General features: G+C 40.2%; 1 protein-coding gene across 4 annotated transcripts in view; it reads left to right on the plus strand.

The window, feature by feature from the left end:
- TSPAN9 (tetraspanin 9) overlaps window positions 1-14,551 on the plus strand; it is a 199,437-nt gene that overhangs the window by 14,205 nt on the left and 170,681 nt on the right. The gene's annotated exons all lie outside the window — the stretch shown is intronic.

Here is a 14,551-nt window from a genome sequence, read left to right on the forward strand (position 1 = left end):
GTATGTGGTGTTGAAGTTGAGTGAAATACTCCTACTTATCACTCAAAATTAAATGCAGTGTATTGCAAAAGCTATTGTAGGAAAATGCTCAGTAGAGAAGTCAGACCTAGACTGATTAGTGGAGATGGTCTTCAGCTGTATCTTAAAACCACCACTTACTGTGATTTTTTTTTTTAAATGTCTGTAAAGCACTGTGAGCCCTAATTGTTTTCACTGTTGTGTAATAGAATCAAAAAGGTGCGTGAGATGCTTTGTGATAGTATGTTTTTGGCAGGCAGCCATTTTAAATGAGATGGACATTTTAACATATAGGATGTATTGAATAACGGGTTTTAAATGTTTGAGGTGCTATTGTATGGGGGCACGTTGGCACTATGCTTTACCTACGCAGTGGACTGTGGGATCTTCTAGGGTGACCCTGGATACGTCACTGGGGCAGATCTATTTTTCATTTGTCTAGTTTGTTTTGGACTGTGAGCAGGGTTATTGCTCCCAAATTCTTTGTACTTCACCCAGCAGAGTGAGGCGCAGGGAGGAGGGCCTGGGAAGTGCTGTACAAATACAGGCTGTAAAGTTTAATCCAAAATGAGATCAGACAAGCAAGGTGAGAAGGAGAAGTATGAGAACAGATTTAGTTAACTTATTTGGCTGTCTTATAGTTACAGAAATAACTTGATGACCCGGTTGTGTCAAAGGCATATATTTATAAAATGCGTGTAATGTGCTGGGGTGTTCCACAGTCGGGCCAAGACCTCGTTCGTGTCTTATTTGAGTGACTTCTTGGCATCGGTCTCTGTTCTTTGTCATATGACGAGCTTGTCCAATTAAATGGATAACATTAGATCAGGTCTTCAGGATCATTATTAGAAGTCCTGCTAAGGTAGCATGAGGAAAAGAAAGTTCCTCTGGGTGGCGACCTTGGGGTTGGCCTTTGGCCAGGTCAGGGTAATTTCCTTTACAGGGATCTCTGTTTTAAACTGGATTTTGAGGCCTTGAGGCAGAATTGTAAATGATCCTGTCCTGTAAGTTACTAAGTAATATGATACAGCTAAGCTTTAAGGTGCCATAAACTTAAACCTCCATGTATGAGAGCACCCCACTGGCAAAAGATAAATTAGTTATGGGGAAAGGAAAATTATTTGTCCCAGAGGTGTTGTTAAGAGTTAATCACTGGCTCTTCTCGGGTTGCTTGAACCTGGAATATTTGCCCCCATCATTAGTTAACTTAAGTTCTCTTTGGTGCTACCACTGTCACCAAGAAAACATGTTTTCTTATTAAGTCTGCTCCCTTGGAATATCAGATTTGTGGCCCTCTCCCACAGGTAGATTTTTATTTAAGTTTTTTAATACAGAGAAAAATGTTCACTTGAGTCTTCAGTGACATGTATAACCAAATCTCCTTATGAATGATGAGGTGAGGCTGTCTCTTACTCATTTGTCATGTGAGAGAAAGCATGGAGGAATGTGGTCGCTAATGGAGCACCATTTTCTGCTCTTCCTTAGCTTGTTGTCCCTTTTGCTTGTCATCAAGCTCCCACAGAGCTGTGGTCCCCAGCTGCCTTCCATAGAGCAGTTCTTGAGCATGGCTGCCTTTGAAAGCAACTGGGGGATGCTTCTCTCTGGTCGGAGCTGGTCCATGGTACCTGTTCTGTTGCATGCAGCATATTGTCTGCATCTCTGTGGTGAAATGGAAAGGCCTCATTTTTAATAGCGATGTGTATATGTTCATATGCTAGCTTATTGGACAGCTGTGAACTAAATTCAGTTTCTTAAAGCAGTAGTTTTCAGCCTTTGTATTATCAGATCTTAGGCATTTTCTGTTGGGAGCTCTCTGTACAATCAGTTCAAACCCACTTTGAACTCTGATTTTTTGGCTGCTGTATTTAAATTCTTGACCCAGCTGTTCATGTCTGCTCTGTATGTCATGCTTACACTGCTCAGCTCCAGAGAGGCTATGTATGGTTAGGTGTATTTGTCTTAAGGAACCAAGAAAATGAACTTATTAGAGTACCAAAACTTTCATTATCGTTTGCATAAAATAATTGCCCTTATAATCCCTGAACAATTTCCTTCAGTGTAGGAGACAAATTAGGTCACGTATCTGTCTGTAGCTCCGTGTGGATGTAGGTGGGAATTTCAGGAGCTGCACCTACTTTCCTTGCTAGTAGCCCTGATCTCCTCACCATCATTTTCGAAAGGATACCTCTGTCACTCAGCAGAAGCATTTGTAGTATCACAGAGGTTAGAGATGGTGGTGAGGGGAAAACCTTAAACTTTCCAGCCCTCTCTAGAGCTAATATCAAATCACTTCCTATTAATGTGTTTCCTGGCACTTTCGTTCATTTGCTGCAGATTTTCAGGCAGCTGAGTACCCCTCAGGCAGCTAGGTTTCCCCCAGGCAGAGGCACAAGTCTTTTCCTGATATACCCTATACTTTTTGTATAGTGTGTCATTATGGATTGTAGAAGTCATTGCCAAGGCTTTTGCCAAGCCCATTGCTTGGGCTGACAATTCAGTGCTTTTGAAAAAAAGTTGGGGATATATGTAGGTAACAAGAATAGCCATTAATCCTAGTTCTTTCCCTTCTATCAAGCTAATTAATCACTCTGCCTTTGTGTTCCTACCATTGCAGTACTGGGAGGCTGTTAGCTTGTTCTCAGCCCTGTGCTGTTCTTGACTAAAGGATGCTACTCAGCTGTTTTATCTTTTCCATCCTGCCAGTTCCTTCACTGCCTGCCTCTATATTGCCCTCAGGCTGACATGGAGATTAATTGACCTAGTGTCGTAGAATTTTTCCTGTTTTAAAGTCCTCACTCCAGGAACGTTTAAGAAGGAAAATGGGGGAATTAGGAAACAAATGGTCAGCTAGCTAAGATTTGGTGTGCAACATCTGAGGACAGATAACACAAAACAGTATTATTAATGGGAAAAGTATGGCATAAATGCACTATTGCTATATAGAGCTCAGGATGAGAGATGGAAAGCCTATTGTATTTCCTCTAATTTGCCCTCAGTAGTGGGTTTCAGAGGCTCGTGGAGAGATTCCCCAAAGTAACTCACCAGGAAACTTCTTTTTCTAAGTGGGCTGCATCAAGCAAATCCCAGGCCCTTATCTGATTCAATTATTGCATTGAATTGAGGGTTGATAAAACCTATTTGGATTTTAATAAAGTATTCGGTAACAAAGCCAGGCAATGAAGTCAGATGGAAACTGAAAGACATAGCAACTGACAAAAGCCTGTCATGTGGACCAGGAGGAGGTTAAGCAGCAAAAATTTTGAGCTGACCTATTTGATGCTATGCAAGATGGATAAAACTTGAACCCAACGTTGCTAGCATTTGGTTTGCCTTTATGTGTTTATTTTTTCCTTCTGTTCCAGGGATGAGCATTAAGTCAGGCTTGACTGTACATTGCTAGCAGTGGTTAAGAATGACAGGAGAAGCTGTGGGCATGCAGAGTGAACTGTGCATGGCTAAGAACAGAAATAGAATTTGGTGCCTGTGACTCTGAGCAGGACAGATGACACAGCTTTGTGGAGAGCAGTTGCAAAAGCACGAACTCATCCTTACAGAAAAGTTAGTTTGAATTTGGGTAGAAAGTAAGCTTAAAGCACAATCAGACTTTGCAGGGGCTCTGTCTCCAGCATGAGCGTTCACACACGGAGTCTTGACACCGTAGTTATTTTTGGATTGTTCAGCTAAACAAGCTGAAGGGTGATGGACTTGTCACACAACACTGCTGAAAATAATAAGTATGTTAATACAAGTTACTGGGCAAAACTCATATCATGATGGATATCTTTCTGTCATACTATTACATCTTTTTGTCATGTTAATTTTTGTAATCTTTTAAAAGTGTTTGTGCAATTTAAGGTGAAAACAGAAAACTAGGTCGTTTCAGATGCCATTTTTTAAAGTGCTTTTGATTTTAAATTGTATTTGCTTTTTTATAAGCATACTTTTAAAAATATGTCTAACAATTAGTTTATATTGTCTCCAGGGATTTATTTTTAGCCTAAACAGTGTTTATGTATCTATTTTATGTTTAAGTGTTACATGCTTCTCTGACAGCATTTCCTACTTTTTTCTTACATGCCTTGTACGTATTAAAAAGAATATAGAAACAGTTGGGAAGAAGTTAGTGAAGGCTGCATGTTGTGACGTGTATGTTTTGTTCCCTATTTTGATGTTAATTTTTTAATGGTTGCTATACAACTTAAAGCATGGTAAGCAGGGTTGCTTAAAATATGCATTATTAAACCTGTTTTTTTTCTTGTAGCTTGTGATTCTAAGTTCTGTTGACCTACTAGAAAGTAAAGATGTGCTAAGAGTTGATTTTTGTGTGGGAGACCTCATACAGAAAAACTGTCAAGTGTGCTCTTTGTCCAGTCACACCTATGATATTTGGTGCTGTTTGGGTCATTCCAGAGACATGCAAGGTGGGAAGGAGGACTCCAGGAATGAACCGAATATTGATATTTTGCAGTTTTGAATAAGAAAATTAGTACACTAGCAAAACTGGTGTCCTCCCTTGTAATTTATTATTATAACCTTGTTGCTTAATTAAAAAAAAAGAGAATTTGTGGAAAGACAGTGAGTATGGCTCTATAAGTGTACTATATTTTACCTTTGGCATTTAACTGACATTTGTATATGTCTGGCTTTCAAAGCTAATGGCTGAAATAAAAATGTCGGGGGCAACATTGACCTTTGTTAAGATTTTTTACAAGTCACAAGTGTTTGCTGCTTTAGTCTTCAGTCTGCTTGTTGTTTGGTTTGGTTTTTTTGGGGGAGGGGTGGTTGTTTGTTTTTGTTTTGTGTTGGTTTCGTTTGTTTGGTTTTGCTTTAAGGCTGCCCACAGTGCATCTTTTATTTATTTATTGGTATGATGCGCTAGGCAATGAAGACTTAAGCTGGCAAAGAGCTGGTGCCAAGGAATGTACTTTTTAAATGTTTCCTGCTTTTGTATTTTCATGCGAGTGCTTCCTTTGATAGCAGCACAGAACAATACATAGACTAAACTCTATGTTGTGATATTTTTTTTTTTTTTTTAACAATTGTTACTTGTTCAGGAACAGTGGTTTACAGTTGGCTAGTACCAGTCATCTACAACTGGTGGATGAGGGTGCAGTTGAGGGAATCCAGCCAAGCTCAGACAAATTCCTGTTTGTTAAAGCATCCAGAGCTACCCAATTTGAAATATATTAAATGAGGCTGATGAACATTAGATGAATGAGAAGATAGCAGCACTATGTGGAAAGAAATAAAGTAGTATGGGCATGGAAATTTTCTCTTTTAAGGGGGGGTATGTAAAGAGAGAGAAAAAGACTAATCTTCAACATTTTTATAGGTTAAAATACTGACACTGTTTAGTGACTTTGTCCACTTTTTGTTCTCTGTACTCAATTTACAGAAAGCTGTAGATATATTTGTGTACCCTTGTTTCAGAATAACATCTGTTAATTCACCTTATGCACTTTTATTATTTGCATTATCATAATTCTGTGGATACCCAATCAGAACAAACATATGAAGTAAGTACTTAAAATTGAAAATGCACAGTATTATTATACATGCCGTCGTATCTTTTAATTTGGTAGTCTTCCAAGGTTCTTAAAGCTTTTGATTGCTTTCTGTCATGTGCGAGAAGGGGAGGTTCACTGAAACTCAAAAATGGGGAAAAAACAATGAGAGAAAATTGTGTACTTCTTTTCATACAGCATATCATCATTATAGATTGTAGAAGTCATCATCAAGGTTGATCATAGGGCTGTGAGTTTAGTGCCTTTAAAACAGTTTGGCGGTACAGTGAGTTAATGAATACCTAAATATAATACTCAAGAAATCCTACTTGGAGAGGGATATTAAATGTTTGGTTTCAGCTCTTGAACTTAATAGGTGGAGAATAGATTTAATTAGGGATTTTCAAGTGGGAACAATTTCTCTCTTTACTGACTGCTATGAGATTCTTGTCCCTTCCTGTAAGAGTATAGCACTTGGCATTTCAAGACTGCACATGATCTAATATTTTCTTAAGCGAAGCACCGGCAGGCTGTGCATCATGGTGTCTGCTCCGATCTGGCCACAGTGCTCACAAAGTTCCTGTCAAGGGACCGGTGAACTTCTGCTACTGTAAGAGCATGGCACGTGTGTGCGTCACCATGTGATGGGAAGCTTGTTGCATGCGATTGGATGCGTGTTTATTATTCAGCAAAAACGGAGGCATTTTCTTCCCATTTCAGTAACTTCTGTCATGCAATGGGGGGTGCATTATGGGAGTGTCAGGAAAAAGAGAGAAAGGAAACGGGCTGCAGGCCCCTGAGGAATTAGTCTGCCCACAGCTGTGGGACAGTCAACAAAGATGATGGGAAATGGCCTTTGGGTTAGATGAGTTGTTTTGTAAAAGTGGATGGATGCCAGACTAGACGCTGTACTAACTCGGAGGTTCCCAAAGGATGGTACATGTGCTGGTTGTGGTATCTGAGCATGCCCATGCAACGGAATATATCATCATGCTGAGAATGTGCATAAAGCAGCAGCGTTGCCATGAAAGTATGTAGCTGAGCAAAGTGATTTTGAAACTTCTGTACTGGATGAACTCTGGTCTCTTCTACTTTAGAGACTTTGACATTCCTATGAAATATTTATAAACATCGTTCTCTGTTTTAAAACTGTATTTATCTTTTGTCCTCCTAAATGTTGAACTGTGCTTCAGAGATCCGGGGTGCTTACTGTGATGTAATGCCTACTGCTGATACTGGTGTGAACAGCATCGAATTTTTTGACAGATTTCACAAAACTGCTGAACAAAAGTAGCTGTGTAATGTGGGTGACTGTTTCTATATGTGTAACTGAGAGTCATGGGAGCAACTCAAAGCCAAGTATTACATCAGACTCTGCATTCCAGGCAGTGATTTGGTTTGGCCCTGCTGGGTTATTGCTGCTCTCAGAGTTTGTGTCAGCAAGTCTACTCATGATTGACATGAAGTTTTAATCTAGATTAATGACACTAAATGTGGGTCCCATCATTGACTATTGTGGTCAGATACTTGACACTGTTCTACAACTGGCAGCCTTCATGCTCATGGAGGCTAGGATGCTACCGTATCTTATGGAGCAGATACAGTAAGGGTAATGGCACTACAGAGGTGATACACAGGCCAAGCCATCTGTGTCATGGAAGCTTTCCAAAGACTTGCTTCCAGCCAGATTAAAAGCTTGTGTCTATACAACCTTATGCATCTTGGTACCCATGTCAGTATGTTTGCACTGAAGGAAGCACATGCAGGGAGTGGGGACACTGATTTACATTTTCTTGAAACAAATGCTGCTAACTAAGCACATAAGCTGTGGGTGGGCAGCCCAAACATTCCTCAATGCTACAAACATATGCCAGCACTCCTTGTGAATGCAGAATAGGAAACCCTGGTATAGGCATATGCCAGATGTTAATGCCATTTCAAATACCATTTTAAAAGCATTTATAAATGCAATTGCTTCAGAGTGGTGGGCACCCAAAAATAAATAAATATTGATGTTTGTGATGTTGCTATCAGAAAGGGCATTGAATCTATGATACCCCTGACTCCCTCGTGGTTAGGGTTATAAGGTGACGTCACTTGCAGAATCACTCAGGTTGGAAGGGACCTCCAGGGATCATCTAGCCCAGCTCCTGCTCGAAGCAAGATCAATGCTGACTTCAGACTAGGTTGCTCAGACTTCGTCCAGGTGGGTCTTGAAAACCTACATGGATGTAGATTCCACAACCTTTCAACTGTTCCAGTACTTCAGACCAGTGATTTTTTTATGTGCTGTGGTAACTTCGATTTATTGTCTCTTGTTTTCCTGCCATATACCTTGATAAAGAGCCTGGCTCTGTGATCTTGGTAACCTTCTCTTAGGAATTGAAAGTCTGTTATTATGTTCCCGCAAAGCCTTCTCAGGCTAAACAAGCCCAGTTTCCTCAGCCTGTCCTCACAGGTCCAGTGCTCTAGCTCCCTGAGCACCTTTGTGGCCTTTGGCAGGACTTGCTCAAGTTTATCAACATCTTTCTTGTACTGGAGGCCCAAAACCAGATTTAATACAGTGTTGAGTAAAGGAGAATAATCACTTCCATTATCTACTGTGTACGCTCCTGTGGATACAGTCAGGTAAGCTTTTCACAGTACAATTCTGACTCCTTTTCAGCCTAGTGTCCACTAGGACCCACAAATCCTTTTCAGCAGAAGTCCTTTCCTGATGGCCTGTTCCTCTGGCCTGTCTAGGTCCTTCAGAATGGTAACTCTGCCCTGGAGCATATTCACTGCATCCCCTAGTTTGCTGTCTTCTGCAAACTTGATGAGAGGGTACTGTGTCACCTTCTCCGGGTCATTGGTAAAGATGTTAAACGGGGCAAGCCTCAAGATAGACCCATGCGATACTCTACTGGTTGCTGGCCTCCAGCGTAGAGTATGATACTTCAACCACTATTCTTCAAGCCCAACCTTCCAACCAGTTTTTTACCTATCTAGTTGTCCACCCATCCAGACTGTAATGTCATAATTTGGGTAACAAGAGCACTGTGAGAGACTGTTAAAAGACTTGCTGAGGTAAATGACATCCAGTGCTCTCCCATTGTCCACAAATCCAGTCGTTTTATCATATAAGGCAATCAAGTTGGTCAGGCATGACTTATCACTGGTAAATCTGTGTTGATTGTTCCCACTCACCAACAGCATCTGCATATGCTCAGAAATATATTCCAAGAATACCTTTTTCATGCACCAGTACATGCTATAGGCGGACCTGGAAAGCAGCTCTGCAGAGAAGGACCTTGAGGTCCTGGAGGTCCTGGCTGACACAAGCAGACCATGAGCCAGCGATGCACCCTCGTGGCAACAGCAGCCAACAGCATTCAGGACTGCATTGGGAAGAGCATTTCCAGCAGGTTGAGGAAGGTGGTCCTTCCTCTCTGCTCAGCACTGGTAAGCCATATCTGGAGTCCTGTGTCCAGTTGTGGGCTCCTCAGCAAAAGAAAGGTATGGACATACTGGAGCTAGTCCAGAAAAAGTCCACAAAAATTATTAAGGGACTGAAGCATCCATCAGTTGAGGAGAGGCTGTGAGAGCTGGGACTGTTAAGCCTAGAGAAGAGAAGGCTTAAGGGGGGAAAATCTTATCAATGTATATAATACCTGATGGGGCGGGGGGATGAAGAAGAGGGAGCCAGACTCTTCTCAGTACTGCCCACTGACAGGACAAGAGGCAATGGGCACAAATTAAAACATGAAGTCCCATCTGAACACAATAAAAACGTTTTTTTTTTACTGTGAGCATGGTCAAACACTGGAACAGGTTGCCCAGAGAGATTGCAGAGTCTCCATCTTGGGAGATACTCAGAACCCAGCTGGACACAATCCTGGGCAGCCTGCTGTAGTTGACCCTGTGTGAGCAGGGGGCTGGACTAGATGATCTCAAGAGCCCCCTTCCAACCTCCATGATTCTGTGAGGTACCAAAGTGAGGTTGACCAGCCTGCAGTTGTCTGGATTGTCCTTTTTCCCTTTTTGAGGACAGGTTAAAAGTTTGCCTTTCTCCAGTTGTGGGAGACCTACCATGATCCCTTACAAGCTTTCAAACACGTTATTGAGCAGTCTCGGTATTACATTGACCGATTCTTTCAGCACCCTAGAATGCATCCTATCTTGTCTTCAGGGTTGAGATTTTTTAAGAGATCCCTGACTTGATTCTCTTCTGCTACTGATAGTCCTTACCCTCCTTGAACCCTCTCTCTACACATAGGGACCTGAGACCTTCCTTGTGAAGGCTGAGGCAAGGAAGACACTAAGAACTTCAGCATTATCTGTATCTGCTGACGCTATATCATCTGCCCCCCAGCAGGCCTATGTTTTCGTCACTTACTCTTTTGCTGCTAATGTAGCTTTTCTTGTTGCTGTTAATGTCCCTGGCCAGTTTCAAATTTAGGTGAGCTGTGGCTTTCCTAGCAGCACTCTACATGCCAGGCAGGGTTTCTGTATTCCGCCTCTGTAACCTGCCCTTGTTTCTATCTTTTGTGAATGTTGTGTTTGCATTGGAGCTCAGTCCTGTGTTCCTTGTTTAGCCAAGCCAGTCTCCTATATGTATACTTAATTTCCTGAGTAGTAGAACAGACTGTTCTTGTACTTCGAGGAGGTTGCCATCAAAGACCTGCCAGCCTCTCCTTCCCTGGTTTACTCATTCCAACCCAGTCTACAGACTTTTCTGAGACTGCAGGTCTGGACTAGATGTAATACAGGTTTTAACGATGTGACAGGCCTGCTGGTAGGCTACGGTAAATACAATCCCCGATCTTGCAAAGACAGTAGTACACATGTAATATCAGACACTGTGTTCAGAAAATCCTCGGTTATTGCTGGCTGAAGTGGTACACCTATGGTATCACGTGGAGATATTATCTAAGTCCTGAAAGAGGAGTAGATGTGTTATTACAGTGTTACAGCTGAGCTAATCACCCTTATCTCTCAGCAGGATTAATTAGATCAGGAACAGCACTGTCTCGGTGTGATTACACTGTCACTGGTTCTGCAGCAAACTTGGTCAGTACTAGCGCAGAGTAAAAGCTCTGTATTGCATACAACAAACCCATACATGAATAATGGATCTGCTGATTTCCATTGAACTATGTGCATTATATCCAGCTTTAGACTGGGCCCCGACTCCTTCAGTAGTAACCCTGGCTGAATTTGATGTAGCAATCCAAATGTGGTAGTGATTTTTTTTCCTAGTAATTAAATCCTTGATCTGTATTTTCCTATTTTAGCCCATTATATAGCTTATCTGTTAGAACATTACTCTTTCTTGTATAAGTACCTAATACTCTTAGGAGTCTCACTTTTTGGCATATTAACTTTATTTTGTTACTGGTGCTCAGGATTTCATTTAATTTGCTGCTAAAGGGCTTTATGCCCTTCAGAGAAGGTTTCGCTCTGAGCTTTCCTTGTTCTGCATGCTAGTTAAACTCAAGTTAAAATTCATATGTAGGGCCTGAGGAGGAGAAGGAGACTCTTTCAGCTTTGCTTATATATAAACACTTTATTTTAAATAAAGTGAATTATAAAAGCCAGTAGTTCTCCTTTAGTTTTAATGTTTGCTTATCTTACAGCTTGGGCTATGGAAATAGATGACTGATTCTTTTCTCTTTTAAAATTCTAATAATTTCCTTCTTTAGCATCAGGCAGAGCTTCTCCTTGGACACTGTTTTCAGTTTTCGTAGAAATATAGGGCTGAATTTGAGTAAAAAAAAACTCCCATAATTTCACATAGCCAGCTGCTGAGGGGCAGAAGCCAGCTGCTGAGGGGCAGAATTGCACCTTACAAAGAAGGTTTGAAAACCTACTGTTCTTTTAAAAATCTGCTTTTTAATTTTTAGCTTTACAGAGGTTAACAAGACACCATAATAATTAATTTCTTAAGTATCTTTTCAGTCTTCCTCTTGGCTAGCCTTTGCATTAATTTTAACACTAGAGGGCGGTTGAAACACTTCAGTTCTTTCAGAAAACCAGCTTTAGGAGAAGAGTTGTCATTTTTCATTACGAGAAGAAAGGAGTTTTTTTAGCCACCTATTATACAATATTTATTTTTAGGAAGTAATTTGCTTTATTTCTTTTAGTCCTTTTAAAAACTAAAAATCTAGCTTTTAACTTCCTAGCTTTCTTTGTGCTTTTGTAGCTCTACCATGCAGTTAGACTGATCAGCAGTCAAGGACGGAGAATAGTTTCACATTTTAGTAGCTATGAAGATATACTGCTTGTACTTCCTGTAGGATTAGATGGGTGTTTTGAACCACCTTTTTATGAAACAAGGATAGAGATGCCAGAGATGGGAAGGTATTAAAGATCTCTTCTGTTAATTTTTCTCAAGAAAGTAAAAATTTATTTCGTAACACTTCCAATGAATTTTGTAGGTTTTGTTGGTATGTAATTTTAAATTAAATTCCAAAACACTTGAGTCAATCTTTCCTTATTCTATGCTTTGCTTTAAAGTCACCTTTTTTCCCTAGCAGAGCTTCAAAATGGCAACTCCTGTCCTTCCAGATGTTATTCTACCCTCTCAGCAATCAGAAAACATAATCCAATATGAAGACTTTAGAAAGGAAAGGTCAAAACAGTTAAAAGTGATTATTTTCAGAGCTCACATGAAAATTGCCACAGGAGTTCTTCTTGGCTTAAACCTAAAATTGGAAACACTGCATTTTTTATTAAGACAGTGTGGTGAAATACCGTGAAACATGGTACTCTCTAAGTTGTTTCAAGGGTGTATTGTCAGAGGTGTGATATTCATCTGTTCTGTCTGTAAAGTAAGAATCTATTCTGTCCTGTGAGTTGGTTGCTTATGTATCTTTTTGGGTTTTATTTCCCCCCTTCCTGTTTTGAATCCATTACGCTTACTGCAAGTGTTGAACAATATTTTTCAGCAGCTGAGTGATCAAATGTTTATTTGCACTTGAACTTTGAATGGTGTTTGGAACAGTAACAAGATAGTATGAGTAAGTCTCTAAGAAACGAACTCTTTGTCTCTTATGATTAGTGTAAGAGATTAATCTGATTTTTCCTTGACTTGGTGTCAGATGATTTGTTTCCCTCTCTACAAATTACGTGATCTGAAAAGTAACCTGCCCCTCTCTTAAGGACATAGTGCACCCGAGCAATTTTGTAGTGACAGTAAGGACATACTCTTTTCTCTTTCAAGCTAAGCTTGTGGAATTGTGTAGTTATAAGAAAATCTTGTCTATTTTTATCAAAAGCTTTTCTTTAGCTTTCAGAGGTGGAGAGGAGAATTAAAATACCTAAGCTATAGGCACAAGTAATAAGAGAAAAAAATGTATCATTTATTATTTTGGAGGAAAAAACCTAAAAAAAAAAAGACTGGTTTCAGACAGTGGACTGGGTGGTTTGGCTTGTGATGCTGACACTGATGCAAAACTATTGATTGCAGTTTTCCCAGGTTTCAGGAAAGAAAGGCCTGAGCTGGAGTCACTGAGAATGGAATGCCTTTGTCTGTCTCTTTTTGTTGTGATATCCTGAAAGTGCTGCAGTTTTTTTGCCTTTGCTTGGTTTCTCCCATCATTTCCTTTTCATGTTGCAGAGAATATCTATTATCTCTGACACTTCCTTGGCAGTTTTGGACATAACATAAGCATTCTCACCAACCTGTGCTGATTGATAGGTCAGATTTTGAAAATAGTTGATGCTTGCTTAATTTTTTCATATGGGGTTCTGCAAAGTGCAGGGCTGCCTGACTTTTGGATGGTGCCATAGTACTACTTCAGTAAGAGCTGGATTTCCATAGAAGTCATTCTAAAAATATGCAGTAGTAGAGCATTTTTCTTATTGGTTCTGGATCACAAGAAGGAACCAATTAAAATGAGCGAAACTGTAGCATTTTTATTTTGTTCTTAGCTGCCAGCCTTGCAAATGGAGAGATTACAGTAGGCTTTATTTTATAAACAATAGAAGAGAAGTTGCCAAGGGCCAAATTTTCTTCCTGTGAGGCTTAATCGTTGGGTTGTGATTATGCCCCAAACTGTCACTGTGCAATCTCATTGTTCATAGATGTGCAGAAATTAAACCAGTTGTAAATTATTTGATGACTTACAGTCAAGGGTAAACCCCTGCTCCCTCTCTCTGAACTGCATTGCCTTCATAGGACAAAAAGGAGCGATAACCCTTCATTGGCTATTTTTATCATTATATTTAATAGATGAAACTGTGGCTATATGTAGGGAATAGACCTGGTGGAAAGACGCTGCTGTTCTGATGACATTTGAGAGCAGATTGCAGTTGAGCTTGACTGCTTAATAGGTCATCCTTCATCAGATGTGGATCTTGTAAAATAAATCATTTTGTGGTAGGCACTTTCTATATTTTAATATTAAGGTTTTGTATGTAAAGGTCCTAGTAGATAAATAAGCTTTGCTTTTGTATTTTTCCCTTCCTATTTAAAATATGAGTGATTGGAAGACTAGCCTTTTAGTAGCTTGCTTCATTTTTTGCCTGGTTATGCAATGTCCTGGCAGCAGTTACTTTGTGTTCTCAGGAGAAAAGTTCTTACAGAAGTTTAGATTTTTATAGTCCCTTACAGCTTCCTCTAGTGTTTGAGAATTTAAAGGAAACAGTCCTTTTCCAAAAATATAAAGATTTGATGTTTTTGACATAGAAAATTGTGCTACCATTCGTTACCATTTACCTCTCCTACACCATCAGCTTTTATTTTGATCTTGTTTGAGCTTTGCTTGTGTCGTGGTTTAACCCCAGCTGGCAACTAAGCACCATGCAGCCACTCGGTCACTCCCCCTGTATCGGGATGGGGGAGAGAATTGAAAAGGCAAAAGTGAGAAAACTCATGACTTGAGATAAAGACAGTTTAATAGGTAAAGCAAGAGACACGCACACAAAACAAAACAAGGAATTCGTTCACCACTTCCCACGGGCAGGCAGGTGTTCAGCCATCTCCAGCAAAGCAGGGCTCCATCACGCCTAATGGTGACTTGGGAAGACAAATGCCATCACTCTGAACG

The sequence above is a fragment of the Harpia harpyja genome, chromosome 6 (genome assembly GCF_026419915.1).
Source record: "Harpia harpyja isolate bHarHar1 chromosome 6, bHarHar1 primary haplotype, whole genome shotgun sequence".
Taxonomy (NCBI): Eukaryota; Metazoa; Chordata; class Aves; order Accipitriformes; family Accipitridae; genus Harpia; species Harpia harpyja.